Source organism: Buteo buteo, chromosome 16 (genome assembly GCF_964188355.1).
Source record: "Buteo buteo chromosome 16, bButBut1.hap1.1, whole genome shotgun sequence".
In the NCBI taxonomy this organism is placed as follows: domain Eukaryota; kingdom Metazoa; phylum Chordata; class Aves; order Accipitriformes; family Accipitridae; genus Buteo; species Buteo buteo.
In genome coordinates, this window is record NC_134186.1 from 12,986,759 (window position 1) to 12,999,774 (window position 13,016).

Sequence of the window (13,016 nt, forward strand, 5' to 3'; positions counted from 1 at the left end):
GATGGAGCAAGCTGTCCTACAGGAGCCATGGCAATCTGCAGCGTAGGCTGGGCAGGGCTCTGTGCCGGGCACAGCCCCCCAACATGGCCCTCCCTTACTCTTACTGTCCTTGCTCGATGTGGAGATGGTTGAGAGCCAACGGAGCCTCTCGGATAGCCCTGACCCAAAGGCTTGCGGTAGAAAGTCTGCAAACATCTCTTGGAAGAGGAAGAGATAAGACCCTGTTTTCCTTTCTGTGACCTCATGCTAAAGAAGAGACAGGGTGACCAAGGCACCCACCGTGGCCAGAGCTTGGTATGTTCCACCATAGTCTCAGTTTCTGGCCCGATTCTGGCAGAGCATCTCTGCCATGGGGATGTGACGCATACCACAGTCTCACCCTTCATCAGAGGAGCAGGCGAAGCCATCAGGCCATCGCCGGGGTGCAATACACCACCCGTCGTCCCCGCAGGAACTGCACTGCCACTAATCACTGCTGCTTTGAGGGCAGCCCCTGATGCCATTTGTGCAGAGCATCTTGGCACGGTCAGTATTTACCCCCCTCACGATCCCCTGGCTGTGTTACAATCCTGCACAGGAAGTACGCCCAGGTCTCCTGAGCAAGCTTGAGAAAATCTTGAGCCAAGAGCTCGTTTAGCTTCTTATCTGATGAATGCTCCCAGGCCACTCACCTCCCTTCCCCAAGCCTGCCCGTAATTACGTCAGGTGCCTCCTTCCCACTCGGCATCAGGCGGGACAGGTGTATCTTCAGAGAAGAAACTTAAAGCTTGAAAAACAGGTTTTAAAACCCAGAGGGCATGGGGATGCAGAGGAGCACGTTGAAGCTTTCCCCACAGGATGACGGCATCGTCACTCTGGCTGCAGGAGTTTCTCTGCATAGCAGCAAGGAAAAGAGCAGGGTGAGACCCAGCGGCTGCGCTTGGAGGAGCGGGAGCACCTGGGTGTTTCTGCAGCCATCTCCCCCTTCACACTGCCATTAAACCCACGGCGGAGGGCAGAAAGCTCTACAAACTCTCCTAGTGCAATCTCCCAGCTGTCCTACCAGGCAGAGAGGAGTCAGCATCTTCAAGCTCCTTCTCTTTCTCACCTCCTTCTCTGCAAGACTCAGTTTGCCAGAACTGTTTCAGTATGACTGCAGCGTCCTATGAGCCTGCACCATAAATCAAGGCTGCCAAGCACTGGAGTACCTCCTTTTCCTCCTTCCAACCCTGACAGAGTTAACATGCCCTGCACCTGCCTGCGTCCAGGGCTTCGGGAGCTGAGCTGTGCACCGGAGCAGCTAACCTCTGATCCCCGAGAACAGCCTCACTTAAAGGCAACGAAGCAAATCCAAAGAGGAAAAGCACCTATAATGCACTCCCTATCTCTTACGTAGATTAAAGCAGCTGGTGCAGAGGTAAGGGGTAGGGATGGAGTGGGTAGTCACTCATATTCATGCCAAGAGAAGTAATTTCAGAAATCCAGAGCCACAACGGGTCTCCAGCCTTTGGGGAGGTCTTTTTAGGGGGGACATGGCTGCAGGGGGAGAAGGTAGTTTCCTCCCACCTCCCAAGATCCAGTTTGGTGATATGGGACAGACACTACTGCAAAGTCCTACCCAGCCCTCGGGGGTGTTTTGGTAGTAATAGTAGTGTTGCATTTAATTTTAGGTGAATTTAAGCTCTCCAAAGGCAGGCACCTCAGTGGCTTTCTCAGCAAGGTGCCTGGCACCCAGCAAAAACATGCTCCACAGACAAGCACGGTGCAGTATTTGCAAGAATAATTTCCATGCAAAGCCCCCAGTGAACGCTCCTAAGCACTCTGGCCACTTGCTCAGCTCTCACTAGCATAGCTGAGGCTAGATTTTAAACGGCAATGCTAGATCCAAGTTTTCCTTCCTGACTCCCTACCTTGCGTCAAGGCAGGGACAACTAAAAGCCACGGGGGGTAAATCTGTTGGGTTAAAAGCCTTTTGGTGTGAGATGCTGCCATCTCGGCTTGGAGACCCTCCAGCCCGAGGTTTGTGCTGCTCGAGCGTGTTGCCGATGGGCTGAGGGCAGGAATTTCTGCTTACTGCCATCGCAAAGAGGGGTTTGGGCATCCATCTGCTGCTCATGCGCCTAACTGTCCTCTATGGTCCCAGCCATTCGGACAGTCCTACACATCCAGGTTCTGACAGTATGGCTGTGCCAGGCAAAACTGGGGACAAGACACCTGCAAAGCCCTTGCAGGCATTTAAAAATCCCCAATACCTCCAGCTACGGCCAGGAGGGTTTTCTCAGTGCTGCAGCTTATTTTGTTTTGGGGACCATTACAAGCAAAACCAAAGCAAGCGCAGGAACCCCCAGCCAGAACCGAAACCCCAACAAACCTCTTCCGCAGAGAGAGTCCTCCCGGCACGGACACCCTCCGACAGCACCAGCAAATCCCGTCTGACAGAGGCAAGGCCAAACCCATAAGCGCCAATTCCCATGCATCGAGTCCTTCCGAAAACAAAGCTCTCCGCAGCCGCGTTTGGGCGCGTAGGCAGCCGTGCCCCGAGCCTTTTGCCTTAGCGCAGGAGGATGAGACAATGCAAGTGAACGTTAAACACCGCTCCACGGGCAAGCTGCTTTCAAGGTTAACATGGCCCCTGGATTGCCAGGCGCAATCCTCAGCGCTACCTGTTCAGGGCTTCTTGGATATCCTGACCGTCTCCTTGAGGGGGGTCCTGCCTTTATACCCCAAATTAGAGGGAGATTGAAACCTCCAGCAACTATTCCCAATGCATTTGTCATCACTAGCTGCTTGGGACGGGGACGGTCTCTTCCACACATGCTTATGCAGCTCCCAGTTCCCACCAGGGAGCTGTCGATAACTACCGCAATATGAAGGATAAACGCATCCGTGCCTAGAAAAATCCAAATATCCTTGACAGTACAGCACCGCACCGCGTCCTTCCTTCTAACGAAACCGCAAATTACTGACCTGTGCACAGAGCTCCCCCAATGCAAGCTGAAGCACTGACATCAGCTTTTGCTGTTGCTCAGGAATTTAATTCTGGGGGAGGAGAAAAGGGAGGGGGGGAGCAGGAAGGAGAAGGAACTTATTTATCAATAAGGGAAATAACCAGGAATCTTTAAAGACAACCAATGCTCAGCACAGAAAGCAACATTTATCACTATATAATAACTGGAGAGGGGGTGTGGGGGGGTGTGATCAATCGGTCCATGCACATTAGGGGAGGTGGAGGGAATTATTTTAAACAGGCAGCTTAACTCATTAATCGCTAGCAGCGCCTTTGGAGCCGCAGCAGCAGCGAAGTGTTGCGTGAAAACCCCCGCTGTCGAACACATGCCGGCTTCGTTTAAACGCCAAGGACACGGGGCGACACTCCAACCTCTTTCATCATCAGAAAAACCACAGCTCTGTTAACACGGCTTCCTCAAACCCCAGCCCTCAGCCCCCAAGAGAAACGCCCCCCCCCATACGCGACCCCCGGCCCAGCAGGACAGCGGCTATTCCCCGGACCCTCCCAAACCCCCTCCTCACCTGCACCACCACCGCCCGGCAACCGCACACCGCGAAGGCACGGTGGGATTTTCAACGCGCCGCCCCCCCCCCCCGAAAACAAGCGCAGCGTCCCCGACATGCGCGGCCGCGGAGCTCCAGCCCCCCCCCGCCATCCCCGCGGCGCAGCCCGCTGCAGGGCTGCTCCCTCCCCAGCCCCAGCATCCCCCCCCCCTTTTTTTTTCCTTGCACCAGAATAATTCCAATCCCGCCTTGAACCCCCCCCCCAAGCCCTCTATCTACATATACATATATACACGTACATATATAGGTATATGTCTTCGCGCTGTCCACCGGCGCTGGGCGCGATACCGGCTCCGCTCCGCACATGCGGACGCGCCGCCCCCCGCCCGTCCCCCCCGTCCCCCCCCGCCCCCCCGCGGGGCGCACAGACCCGGCGCCTATAGACATCTATAGGGGGATGCACTGACCCGGCGCGGCGGGCGCGGACGGCCGCGCCGCTCCGCGGGTTGTCCGCTGGCGCGGCCGCTGCCGGCACCGCAGGGCCCGCATGCCGCGGCGGGCGGGGGGGGACCGGGGGGGGGACGGGGTCGGAGGCGGGGACGGGGGCGGGGGGGGGGGAGGAGGGAATCGGGCCGCTCCGCGCCGCTCCGCGCCGCTCCGCGCGCCGCCGGGAATGCGCTGGCGATGAGGTCATGCCTCGGGAACGGGGGGGGGGGGAGGAAAAAAAAAGGGGGGGGGAGGAAAAAAAAAAAAGACAGCGTTGACGTCACCCGCAGCCAATCATCGCGGGCGGCGCAGGGGCAGGGTGACGTCAGCCCCGCGGGCGCGGAGCGGCGCGGAGGGAGCGGGCGCTGCTCCCCCCTCCCTCCCTCCCTCCCTCCCGGCCCGGCGCGGCCGGGCGGCGCGGAGCTCCGCGGGACTTACGCGGCCCCGGCGCAGCGCCGCTGCCCGCCCGCCCCCCCCCCCCCGGGGCCCGCGCTGCCTGCGCGCATCCCGGGCAGCCCCCGGCCCTGGCCGGCCGCTGGGCTGCGTGGGGTCTCCCACGCCCGGTAGTTTTGGGTGATGCCCACCCCTCGGAGAGCGCGGCCTGAGCGGCAAAGGGCTTTTTTGGGGGGTGGCCCTCCTGGCCCCCTTGAAGTTCCCAGGGGACACCGCCAGTGCGGTGCTGCTCGTGGCAAAACCCCCACGCTTCCATGTATTTTTGGTTCGTAGATGGTTCCCGGGCTGCCCTTCTGGCCTGACGCAGGCAGCGGCGAGGCCGGAGCAATCCCGCAGGTAGAGCCACCCCTCCTGCCTGCCGGCGCGCCCTGCCTGCGGTCCAGGTGCCGGCTGTGCCCCCCTCAGACACCCATCGCCGAACTTGGAGCGACAGGGTGGCTGCCGGGATGGCCTCGCGGGACTCGCTCGCTCTGAAGCGTCCAAGCTGGGGAAGGACAGACGTAAACGCAGCGCAGTCTTGGAGGCCGGCGTGGCAAAGAGCGGCCTAAAAACTGGGGGTCCGGGGGGAGCCTGGCCCACGGGTCAGCTCCTGGCTGGACGGGGTGGGCTCACCTCCCTCCCGCTGCAATGGCACCAAAGAGCCGCGCGGCTGGTTTGGCCAACGCAGGAGGGGTTGTTCTCTGTCCTTGGCCCTGGCCTGGCAGCTCCAGCTTAGAGAGGGATTAGGGTTTAGCAGCTTAGGTTTTGCTGGCGCTTAGGAAATCAAGGGAACCTTCCTCCCCGCCGATACGGATGCCGGATGTTTTAAAATTAACTCTCCTCTCTCCGGACACACGGCCGGCAGCTTGCTCAAGAAGGGTGTTGAGCTACCACAGTTACTGGTGGCAAAAGCTTTTGCAGAAAGGTCATTTCTTGTAGAACACCAAAGATATAAACCCCTGGGATGCTAAAAAATCTCACTCTCCCCATTGCATAAGCAGTGCGGAGTTCATACCCTCTCCTACAGCAGAAAATCAGCTCACCCAAAGTCATCAGCAGGGAAACCTTTGCAAAACAAGGGCTACTCTACCTAAACGCCATGGATTTCAGCCCAGTTACCATAATCAGTGGCAAGATGCTGGGGTAGCATGGGTGCTCACTCCTCAAGTGGCTCTGGAGCACTTGGTCCCAGTGGGAGTGGGAGCAGGAGCATGCCCAGCGTGGCTGGAACGAAGCTGGGGTCCTTCGTTCATTCTGCCTTTCCTGCTAGTTTTCCTGCCCAGCTCCCTCCTCGCAGCCATGTGGAGCACCCTGGCTGGGGAAAAACTGAGCAAGACTTGTCTTGTTTCAGCTTAGGACTGTTTCCTCCCCTACCCAACACCCCTTTTCAGGAATAAAATAGAAAAAAAAGAAGGGGAAAGGAATGAGTTTGAAAAATCCCAAAGCTTCCCCGTAAAAGCTATTATCTAGGCAGAGAGCCACGAGCTCACAGAGCTTGCTGAAGGAAGAGGATTTCAACGGTTTCTTTCCAAACCCCAGTTAAAATCAGTGTTTCCAACTCTGGGCCTGGCATGCCGCTGCCAGATAAGCATCCCAGGTTGGCTGTTGGGAAGATCGCTCCCTGGGTGGCTGGTGGCACCGAGCAAGGGAGGAGTGCGAGGAAGGAGATGGGAGAAGGATGCTGGGCTGGCAGTAGGCAAGGGATGGGGAGGTGATGAGGAAGAAGCAGAGGATGGGGTGTCCCGAAGGACTGCCAGACACCTGCCTTGGGCTGTTCATTCCAGCAAGAGGCTGAGCAGAGCTCCCTCTTGAGCCTCCATCTCTGACAACCTCTCCTCAGCCACGCCACAGACCCCCTGGTACATCCCTGGGTGATGGGACACAGGAGATTTGACCCATACAAAATCCGTAATGGCGGCAAACAAGAGGAGATGCTCCGGCAGGGCCAGGGACCAGTGGGACACCGGTTCTCACAGCCGGCAGGAGAGGCTCCAGCCCATGAGCCGTGCATCTCTCCCACGCCCACTGCTTCTGCTGCAGCCAAGCGCCTGGTGGGGAGAAACCAAAACAAATGATTCACTGCTGTTAAACTGCTCCCGGGATCACAGGGGCCGGGAGCAGGCGGCGACGGAGGCTTGCAAAACCTCACCTGCCTCCCAAAGCCGGGAGCTAACCCTATTGGGATCCCAATCCAGTTCAACCTGAAATTCTGGCATTCAGGTGCGGACTTCTTGGCTACGTGGAAGAGGGCAGCCAGCCTGAAGGAGGGCAGCGCTACAAGCACACCCGGTCGGTTCTGGGTGGCTCGGGTGTGCTGAGCGGGCGAGCAGCATCCCTATTTTCCCCAGGGGAAATTAAGCAGGGAGAGCTGGGGCAATGCTGTTATGGTCAGTCAGGCAGAACAAAGCAGCCTCATGCTCTAAGCTCCCATTTACCAGATGTGAATCTATTGTCTCAGCCCTAGGGCCGGCATCCCCCCCTCCTCATCACAACCATCATGAACCCAGCAAAAATTATGCAGCAAGTTGCTTATTGCTAAAGGAAAGTGCTTTATTTCAGGTAAAGCACATAAAAAAATAATTTGCCCCACTCTGTTTTTTCCTCTTTCCCAGGTTTCAGGCTCATCCGAAGATGGATTGCATCCCAGCTACGTGTTTTGAATGTGAGTTACGCTTGTACACGTAATAGTTCTTGCTAAAACGTTTTCCAGGCCCCCTAATTGCCATGGCAAGCCAAGTGCAGAAGAGTGCAGTGGAGCCTCCTGCATCCTACAGGGATTAAAATCACAACCTGATCATGAAGGAAAGTCAAACTAGGAAAAAGAAATTGCTGCCAAACCAACTTTCTTATCCATCAAAAAGGAGAGACTTTTTGCCAACCTGCAATTACTTTAAATGGACGAATAATAGTTTTTAACCTTGCCTGGCGTTCGGATGCAGTTCCTTGTGCCACCGGCCAAGCCAGCCTCCTGTCACCCTTGAGCTAGCAGCGCTGGCTGCGGTGCAGGGCACTGCATTCCCACCGCAGGGGGTATTGGCACCTTGAAACTGTGCTGATGGCTGAAGCCGGCGTCGACCCTTGGGCTGACATGGCTTCCCTTCTACTGAGAGTGGTTGTTTCTGCCACGCGCATGCCTGTCACCCTCACCGTGGTGTCCCAGAGTGGGGCGCACCAAGGCGCTGGAGGAGGGGGTTTGCCAGGCTCCATATCACCCCATTTTGTAAAGAAACATATTGACTGCAGTGAACTGTGCATCCCACCGTGGGAAGGACATCACTCTCCTCTTTGGCTCCTGCCCATGTGCTCCCTGGGAGCCAGGTCTCCAGCTCTCCTACCCCAAGGCTGGGATGGAGCCCAGCAGATTCCCAGTTAATCCCAGCACGCTGCCTTCCTTCTGCAAAGCTCAAAATGGTGTCACTCCGTTAGCGAAAAGAGCTGATGTGCTTGAGCAGGCAAAAGACACTTGCAGCATCACCAGGCAGCTGTGTTTCTCACGCAAAGGGCTGCCCCGGATCTGTCTCCATTTTCCTGATAGAAATATCTGCCCGTGCGCAGTGGCTCAGTACTTGCAGGGCACGGAGCTGCGCGTGCACGTCGCAAAAGCAGCTACTGAGCAATTAATTGCAGAAGTAGCAGGCTGGAGGGCTGCGTGCTGTGCCATTCAGCTCAGCGCATGCTGCAGAAGCATTCATTCTGCGGCTCCGACTGTGCCGCGAGGCGCTCCTGCCAAAGGGAAACAGGAAAAAAACCCCCATCATACATTGAATAAATTCCCTCTGATTCCCTCCACCCCGGACGTGTCTGAGAAAAGCTGGGCAGGAGCATGGAAATGTGCCAGACGCAGGGCACGGTTGCTGAGTACCAGCATGATGGGTCAAAGTCAGGGGATGGGAGGGGCAGAGGAGCAGGACCTTTGCACTGGTATGAAGCGATCACACTGGAGCTGCCAAGGCCGGTGGCAGCAGCTAAGCCACGCAGAGGCTTTGCAGTAACACCCCCCAGGTGCAAGAAGCGTGTCTGCTCCTTCGCCCCCAGTGCTGAGACAGCATGCCATGTTGGCAGGCATGCAGGTTTGCTCTGGGCAGCGAGGGTAGGTGAGTGGTTTTGGTGTGCCTAGAAGCCGTCTGAGGTCATATTCACTCCTCTGAAGGCAGTGGGAGGGGGACAAGAGAGAGGACAGGGATGGGGAAGGGGACAGGCACCAAACGGTTTTGTTTCAGTATATCCAAGTCTTAAAAAATAATCACTGCCTAGGGTTCCAGGACAAGGCAAGGTCTTTCTTCTCCGTGTGAAATGGGGATGGGAAAAACATTACCCTGGGCCAGAAGGCAGCATGGAGTGCAAGAGGCCGTTGGGTCTAGACCCTTTCTCTCTACCCCTGTGCTGGTTTTTGTTAGGCTGCTCACCAGTTGCTAGGTTTTTTTTGTTTTGTGTTTTGCTTCAATCATTTTCACTGATGAGAGCATCTGCTGCCATCTGTGCCTCCCCCTCCTCCCCCCAGCAGGGCTGTGCACCGCCACGATCTGCCTGCAGAGCTGGGTGCTCTTCCCTGTCCAACCTGCCGCACATATCCTGCGCAGGCCTGCCAGCGTCCAGGGATGGAGAGGAGGGAAGAGGCAGCTCCGTTGGCACCCTGCTCTTCCCCCTGTATCCGCCAGCTGTATCTGGGCACTGCTGCAATTGCACCGGTCGCAGGACGCCTGTGGTACCAAGGTGCCAAGCAAGCCCAGGACCTGGTGGCACTAAGCAAGGCTGCAGTTCCTCCTCTGAGAAGCCAACAACCCATGAGAGAGTGTCAGAGGGGAAAACATAGAGGTGAAGGGACTTCCGTGAGGTCACCCAGGACATCAGCACATGGCTGCAAAGAGAGGCCAGAGCTGCCACTTGCTTCCCACGGAGCACCTGGGAAGCAGGGTTATGATGCTACAGCTCAGTGTCGGGCTTTGCTGGCGGCTTACACACCTCGCAGAAGAGTAGAGCTTGCCATTTGCGTCTCTCTTTGATTGTTAATTTGGGTATCCAGGCTGAGGCCTGCTCCAGCCCTGACTCACCGTGCTTTGCCCGCACGCCTGGCAGCTCACCCCCGGCGTGGGAACTGGCGGATGCCGGTGCGGGGCTGGAAGGTCATTACCTGAATTAGCTCCAGCTCGCCATGTTTATTACTGCCAGCCCCTAGACGCAGGAGAGCTGTGGGGTTGTGTTTACTGACCAAACCCAAACCAGTTCACCCCAGCAGGGATTCGATGTGCCATTGTCTGCAAACTGGCTGGGCGGCATTTGCACAGGGGTGGCATCACCGAGCCCTGCATGGCAGCCAAGGCAGAGCCCCGGGTGAGTGGGGAGGCTTGCGTATCCGCGGCGGACCCCTGACACCCGCCCCGGCACTGCTTGGCCCCCAGCCACGTCTCCCTGCCAGCGTGGAGGGTAAATGCGTAACGGCGCCCGGGTTCTCGCGTGTGACGCACGCGTCCCGGCTGGCACGAAGGGGTACATCTCTGGGGGGGGCTGGGGCTGTCGCCTCACCTCCACCCGCTCCTGGCTGGTTTTAGGGCGCAGGAGCTGCCCTCACCCCACATCTGCTGCTCGCACAAGCCAAGCGCTTGCCCTGCCTTGGGGCTCGCATCTCCCTGGCAGTGGGGCGTGGGCGGGGGGGGGAGTGCCGGCTGCTCGGGATGAGCAGGGATGGATCCCTACTGCCTGCGAGGGGCAAAGGGCCCGAAGCCTCCCGGCCCGCCCAGAGGCCGCGGAGATGGGCGGCGAGCTGCGGTGGCGCGGTGTAAGGTCGCCCTCTGCTGCCTCCTGCCGCACGGCTCCTCGCTCGGCTCCGGCATCCCACTCCCTCCGGGACCTCCTCCTAGGTGCTGGGCTGCCGTCGGGGTCGTGTGTCGTCCCCCCCCCCAAGCCATTTCATCGTCGGGCTGAAGGAGCCCCGTTCCCGCAGCACCTCCTCCCCGGGCAAGCGTGCCTTTCCCCGCCCTCACCCCAAACACCTTCCATGTACCAGGGGCACAAACCCGGCAGCAGTATTTTAAGCACAATCTCACAATATCGACTAAAAGGGACCGGTCACCCCCCCACAGCCCCCCCCTTCCCCATTTCTTCCCTCGAGCTAAAGAAAAAAGCAAAAAGAAATCCTCATCAAGCTGTCAAGCTCAGTTTCCTGAAGGAATACAATTAAATCTCTATATGGCAACACGACCGTCAGTTCTTCTCCATCTCAAAAGATGCTTCTCAAGCAGCGTTCGGCTGTTCCGCTCTTCTACCCCCTCCTCTCAGTTTTCCTTCCCTCTGCTGAGTGCAACAGAGGCTGCAGCTTCGCAGCCAAAAAAAGGTGCGATTTGGGGAGTGCAGCGCGACGCTGTGAGTGGCAGAAGTGAAAAGGCAGAGAAGCAACCCTCGAAAGCCTGCCTTCTGCTGCGTCGGGTGTCAGCCTTGGCAAAACCTGAACTTCCAGAATTTTCTTGCAAAATTAAAAAAAACCCAACAAACAATTAGAGGACCTGTCAGATTTGGCTGCTGCTTTTCTTTCCCTTGTTCCCTCAAAATGAAAAAAAGTTCTTTCTTTTGCTTAACAGCACAGTCGGTGCACTCTGGGATGTACCTGCCTGCCAGTATATGGGGATGCAGTTTTGCAATCTCAGTTTGGAGTTCCCCGACACTGACAGGATGAAATGAATGCTAAGTACCTTGATGCTACTGCGCTTGGAAGACCTCTGCATGAATAAATGACTTTTTTTCCTAAGCAAGCCTGGAAATCTATGTCTCCCACTCATTTTCCCCATTGGGGGGTGCTTTCGTACTGCTGTGAGTTTGGAGGGGCTCCATTAAAATGAAGGCGGGGCACTACAAGAGAGGAGGGGAGTGCTGCTCCGAGCCCAGAGGCCCCCAGGTCCCAGGGCTGTCGTGGAGCTGAGCACCTGCCTGGGGTTGATCATCCCTTCCTCTAGCCACGGTGTTACTGCATGCTCCTCCGCTACCCCGTTCTTGTCCGAGTCAGGTCTGGGTGGACCTCCGACCTGCTGCAGCACTGCGATTTCAGCATTCACACCTCCTACAACCTGGGCAACAAATAATAAATATGATGGTTCCTAATAATAGCCCACCCTCTCCATCCCTGATGGTTTATGCATGCAAAAATGCTGCAGAGTCAGTTCACTATTCCCCCCGGTTCATTAAACCAGCATCTATTTTCCTGCAGATAAGACAATCCGTCAGGGGAAGGGATGATGGTAACTCATTTGTCACACTTGTTAAATGTAGGAAAGGCTGGCTTTGGGTCACTTCCAATTTTATGTCAGCTCTGCCTTTATCTGAGCAGCCCCGTGCCTGCATGCCAAGCAGGGCGGCTCTCTCCTGTGTGGCACGGGAGATGGGGACGGTGGCATGGTCCCCGCAAGATTTTGCAGAGTTGGGGGGGGGTGTGTCCAAGTGCAAAAGCACTTCCAGTAAGGCTTCAATGAGTCCCAATGAGTTACTGCAAGAGGTGCCAGACACGTTGGTCCCACAGTGACCTAAATCTGTGGCTTTGAGCCCCTGGCACTGCAAGCAGTGCCACCCTGCATGAGTTATCCCCTGAGCCCATCCTGCCGGGCTTGTGTTTGGGCTGCAAAGCTTGAGAGGTATCATGGGTACCCAGATGATGAAGGATATTGAGCCAAGACCTTGAGAACAGCCAATGTGAGCTCAGTGCAGGTACATGGAGAGGGAAAAGGTGATGTAACCTCATCTCTGCACTCCTCCTAACCCTAGGAGGATTTTGGGGTGACTACTCCAGGTCATGTCCAAACTAGCACCATCCCAGCAGGCTTTAATTTGCTCCTATTATCAGGTGGCTTCAATGTGAGTCATTTTGGCTGCACCTTCTTTGGAGGCATTGCCATCGTGACAGGCCACCTCCTTCCTCTGCCAGGGACAAAGGCTGGATACAGCCCCTAGATATGTTAAGATAGAAATGCCAATGGCTATGACTCCCCAGATCTTGCTTCAGGGAAGGGAGCAAGAAGTAACCAAGAGAGGTTGGGAAGAGTCTTGACCTCTGGATGAGTGATCATAGAGCAGTTCATGGCCAAGACACTTCCCAGGGCACCATGTACTGCACTGCTAGTGGAAACTTCAGTGCAAACAGACCTTTGATTTAATCTGGCGGGGAAATGCCCTCCAGAGAGTGGGGACGAGGTAGGATTGCAGGGCCTTCTGCCTGTAGCTTCCCCCAGAAATGAAGCCCAGGCAGGGGTGAAGGCGTGGGGACCTGGGCAGGAAGGAGGTGACATCTCATGAGGCTTTCAGGGAAGCATCCTCATGGTCTGTCCCCATGGCTCATTATGGCACAGCCCTCACTGAGCACAGCCCAGAGAGAGCACATTGATTTAACCATGCACTCATCAGCGTGTCCCACGACAGCCTGTCTGCATTCCCCATCTCTTGCTGCACCTTCCCTTTCTTGGTGGACGCTGTTGCCTCCTCCTGGCTCCACAGCTGGTCTGCAGCGACCAGTCTCCCTTGGCACGAGGCCATCTTACAGCTGGAAAAAGATGAGGCAGCTGTGGCATATGAGATGGGATGAAGGGTCAGAGGGACTGAAAAGCCGTATTTTAGTCCTGGTCTTG

The 13,016-nt window shown here is 56.7% G+C and overlaps 1 protein-coding gene across 2 annotated transcripts in view; it reads right to left on the reverse strand.

The window, feature by feature from the left end:
* DUSP8 (dual specificity phosphatase 8) overlaps positions 1-4,059 on the reverse strand; it is a 43,596-nt gene extending 39,537 nt beyond the window's left edge. Inside the window, exon 1 of one of the 2 annotated variants that reach the window (XM_075047881.1) lies at positions 3,960-4,059. The gene's annotated coding sequence lies outside the window, so the exon portion shown is untranslated. Of the gene's footprint in view, positions 1-3,791; positions 3,889-3,959 lie in introns of those variants that run through there. The other variant, XM_075047880.1, reaches the window with a different exon arrangement.
* Between the last annotated feature and the right edge of the window lie 8,957 nt (positions 4,060-13,016).